This window comes from Montipora foliosa, unplaced genomic scaffold, assembly GCF_036669935.1.
Source record: "Montipora foliosa isolate CH-2021 unplaced genomic scaffold, ASM3666993v2 scaffold_447, whole genome shotgun sequence".
In the NCBI taxonomy this organism is placed as follows: domain Eukaryota; kingdom Metazoa; phylum Cnidaria; class Anthozoa; order Scleractinia; family Acroporidae; genus Montipora; species Montipora foliosa.
The window spans coordinates 67,501-72,500 of NW_027179753.1; the positions used below are offsets into that span (position 1 = coordinate 67,501).

Sequence of the window (5,000 nt, forward strand, 5' to 3'; positions counted from 1 at the left end):
AGTAAGAAATATAACTGGATTGTTGCTTATTCCAAAATGAGAGACCTATTTGGAACAAAGGATTTATAAAAGTAGGTGATATGTTATATACATTGATATTGTTACAGTTGTTGCATTCCATGACAGTTCACAGAGATTTGCAAATAAACCATACGGATAACATGTTTCAATTATATTACACTGAAAGTGTGAAGTTCTGCTTTAAATACACATATGCATCTTTCCATTCATTTGGTTTAATAGTATCATTAGCAGGAATGATGCGCTCACATTCTTCCCTAAATTCCTGTGTGAGGAAATCATCTGGAATGCTCAAAACACCAGATTCAATTGCCACCTCCTGGAGTTGTTCCTCAGTAACTGGTAAACCTGAGCAAGAAGTTAATGGCCATTATTTCAATACTTTTATAAATCACCTCTTTTGCTTTCTCAAACAATACCCCTTTGTAACATGCATTAACAGGGAGGTTAGAGATAACCTCAAATTCATACATTTACTATCTGTTAATATCCATCATACTGGGATGTGAAGACTATTGCAGGGTTCATTTCCCTTTCCAGAAAAAATACTCCTGAAAGGAATTCTTTCTTTTTTAACAGGAGGCAAAATATGTTGACCGATCAGTATTATGTACATACAGTGTACCATTGAACGACCACCAAAAGGAATTTTGCCCTTGGATCAAGATTTTATATGCTTAGTTGTCGTGGGGATTTTTCATCAGGCAGCAAGAAATAAAAGACTGCCAGTGGTTGGAACTATTAATTTCTTGAATGAAAGTACTGGATCCATATTGTACATTCATTTATAAGGCACAGGATAATATGGCACATACCACACTCTTCAAGTCCATATTTCTCAGGGAAGCTATAGATGTGGTCTGGTATACCATCTGGAAGTGCAGTGTCTCTCTGTGCTCTGATCCTGTGTGATTTCCACACTGTTTCTCTGAAAATATCCAACTCCTTGTGGATAAGAGGTACCATGATGAAGGCCAAAAGCAATATGCAAAAATATTAAAATATAATGCTGAAAGCATTCATGAAAGGATACTTATGTATGCAGATACAGTAATTTATGTCATGAAGTACATGACACCCTTTCAATGATATACAGTGAAGTTAAGAGGTATAAAGAGCTGGTTCCAAAGATAACTGCTTCAGATCCAAATTACTGCACATACCTGTGAGAGACATTGTGTGAGTCATAATGACCTTGCTCTTTTAGCCAACGCAAACCATCCTTAAAATACCTCTCCATCCTCTCATGCAATTCCTTCCACCATCTTTCAATCTACAAAATAGCAATATAAAACTATTTTTACTTACCTCACTACTACCACTTTTTTCCCTTTGTTTTCTTAAAAAAAAAATTCAAAATATTGACACAATAATGTGGAATTTCATCAACATTTTTGCCATAATTTTTGGAAACAAAAACTGGGCTATATATTATAGTGATAGGTGTAGTAAGCTGAATCCATTATGCATATTAAGTTTTAAATGCAATACGTACTATTTGTCAGGTTAGTTTTGTGTAGAGGATGGATGGGTCTGGACGCATACAGGATGCAGGCGGGAGTGGGAGGTTTTGACCCTCTATTGGCTATCTCCCCCCCCCCCCCCCCCCCTCTACTTTAGAAAAGCATCCTGTTCCCAACTCAATCTCTACCAATTCAATTTGCTTAGGAAATAAACAGAGCATTTCCATAGCTGATTTGAGGTGGAAGGGCCATATATGACTGTTTTGTGTGGATCCATATCATTGTGGTGTCTGCGAAGGAAAGCATGCATTGTGGCCATGGTCCCTGTTTCGGTTCCTTTATCTACTCTTAACATTGCAGATATGATCTTTGTTTCCATTAAATGTTCAAGGTACAATCTTCCAAATAATTTGGGATCATGATTGTAAACCTAAACTTTCAACCATAGCAGCTTTCTACTAGCTGTGTCCATGCACCCATACACTGCTAATGGATGTGACGAGTTTTGATAACCCATTAGCTTGTCATGACCATCGGATGAATGAACCCAGTTAGACCCCCGTGTCGTGAAGTTTCCTTTCTTTCTCTATCTCTTGGCTCCGACATTACCACGGGCTTTGAGACCTTGTGGATCCAGTTCAGACTTCTCATCGTAAACCTAGTCTCTAGTAACATTTACCCCGTGCTCTTAAATTAAAAGTTGTGTGTTTCTATTTGAAAGTTATTTCTTGTCTGCTATTAGTTCGAAAATTTGGAAATATTGTACACGACTTAGCAGCCAAATATGAACGAGAGTTGTCGATCGCAGACTTTCGCCATTGGGAGAAGACTTCCATCAAGGTACGGAAAGCTCAGTACTCACAACTGACGATGGATGTCGATCATCCGAAACATGTTTTGTAAATTTAAAATTGTGTGTTTCTATTTGAAAGTTATTTCTTGTCTGCTATTAGTTCGAAAGTAGCTTTATTTTTAAAATTCACTGTACTTTTAATTTTCATGTCATTTTACTTTTAAATTTCATTTCATTTTACGTTATGTTTTATTTTGTTTTGATTTATACCTCAGTAAAACTAACATTTATTACACAAAAATATGTGATTTTTTTATTGGCAGTTCTCGGCCACCATACAGTCTTTGATGCTTCAGCAAACTTGTTTGTTTCACCCACGAAACTTTCAGATATTGCTCAATACACATAGCACTTGCTTTTTCACAGCAACAAATACCTCTGTTGGTGTTTTACATGTACGCTTTTGAGGGGGATGAAACTAGACACTTGTCTATTAAAGAAAAAAAAACACAAAAGATTCCACCGGAAAGTGAAAATGTAAAGGAAAGTTTGCCTGCGAAAGTAAAGCATGGGGTCTGTCATTTTGCCAAGGAGGACTTCAACCGGGATCTTCAGGTCAAAATTTCAGGCAGAAAGTCCAAAATATCATTACATGTATATTGGAGTGAGAAAACTGAATCAAGCAACATATTGACGACTTTCACCGTTATGCGCTTTTCCAGGCAGTAAAATAAACAACTTGAAATGTAGTTAAATTTTGTTAGCTTTATAGACCCTACTAAAACGATTTACTCTTACTATCAATGGAAATATATAAATCTAACAGGGATCTTGTAGAAAGCCAAGGCAGACAGATTAATCTTCATTTCCAGGCGTTTATTTCACAGCAATGAGCGCGGGGTAGCACTGCAAGCTCTCTTTCACTTTATAAAACTCCTGCATATAAGTCACATATAAATCCCTGTTTAGAGACCACGATGTAAATCTGTTCTGATGGTGGAGCCATGATTAATACAATTTACCCTTTCATTTTGGATTAAAATTCAAGTCTACAAAAACTCGCTCTCCTCGCTTGTGTTTCCTTGTTTACATCAAGTACATCTAGTCATCCGGAGAAATCCTTGATTCTTGCTACGTCATAGCCTCGTTTGCATATACAAAAACAAAGAAGGTGGATTTTAATTGAAAATTGCCCATTTTTGAAGCGTTATCGTGTTTAAGAGCTTCTGCCTGAGAGACCGGGGCAGACTTGGAAATGAAGGTCGGCCGATTTCGCCTAAAATTGGTACACAAAGTACTTATGTCGACTTATGTAATATGCCAAAGTTTCAGCTTCAACGACTTTTCTTTAGCCGAGTTCTGGATATCAGCCCCTAAGGGGTCCCCAAAGGCTGATTTTCAGTGCAATTTTGGCCACTTTTAAATCTCTCTTTTAGCAACATGAAATTAATTTCAGGCAAAAACAAAACCATCTTTGTAAAGCCCTATCCTTAGGCTTTAATGGGTGAGAACATTAGCTCATGGAAATGTTTCGCTAGCCTGTGGCTGTTATCACAACTTGGTCATATTTAAAGCATATGGGAGGCAACCTGAAATGGCCTGTTTTTCAGACCAAATATTTTCCATGCCCATCTTTTATATCTTGAGGTCTTAGTGTCCCTGCAAAGTTCAGCCCTTAGTTTAGTAATATCAAGAAAAAAATACTAAGGTTGAGGCTTTTTACTGAGAAAAAAAATTACGAGAAGATGGCTAACCAGGCCACTGCCGGTTAAAGTTTCAACAAAGCGTGTCTGCAAAAATCCGCCATTTAATTTCGATTATCCTTTTTCCTTCCAAGTTATGGTTAAAAGAGACTCTGAAGTTAATTGTCACCGAAAAGACTTGCCGTTAATAAGAAATTTTTATGTGATTGTTTTAGGACCGATCAGATAGTGGTCCGACAGCGGTTATAAATTTCTTGGAAGAAGTCTTGAAAATTAAGGACAATAGAGCCGATGCGAAAACTCTTTATTTACCTAACAACACATCTCTTGCCGGTAAATCACAATGCAAAATTGCATCTTTTTCGTCCAAACTGCAATGTTAAGTTTATCTTCTTTGTTCAACTCGTTAAACGTATCACGTCTGTGGCCCGTAGTAATAAAGCGCTATCAAATCAGGATATAAGCAAGCTTTGTAGTTCCATTCAGTAGTACTATAACCCACCTGTTTGAGCTTTAATATTTTCTGAAGAAAAAGAACTTATCGGTCTCTTTAATTAAATTCAACCACAACATCTGTCAAGACACTACTTGAGAATCGTTTTGAACCTTTAAGAAATTTCGAATATAATTAAAGCTAATCGTCTAACACAAATTGCAGTCACTCTTCCAGTCTATTTGCAAAGTGTCTGGATAAATTCACTTACAAAACACGCTTACCTGGCTTAACTTTTACAGACATGCTTCTTTCCTAAAAGCCCTTAAAAGTGAGGTAACATTAGAAACTTTAGCCCCAGCGATAAATTGGTCGCAAGTGCGTCGTTGCGAGTTAGATATACACAGGTCGATTAATACCGCACGTGACAAGGTCATTTATAGTTTGCTGGCTATGACTGACTTGGAATTCAGTTGTTTTCTCGTGCAGATTCGTCTCTTTGATATTGCAGAGAATGATTATGATAGAAGTTGTATGAGAACCTCAATGGCATGATTTGTTTAATGAATATTTATTCATACCCAGTG

General features: G+C 37.0%; 1 pseudogene; it reads right to left on the minus strand.

Moving 5' to 3' along the window:
* Window positions 1-175: 175 nt before the first annotated feature.
* LOC137989211 (uncharacterized) lies at window positions 176-4,719 on the minus strand (annotated as a pseudogene).
* Window positions 4,720-5,000: the final 281 nt, after the last annotated feature.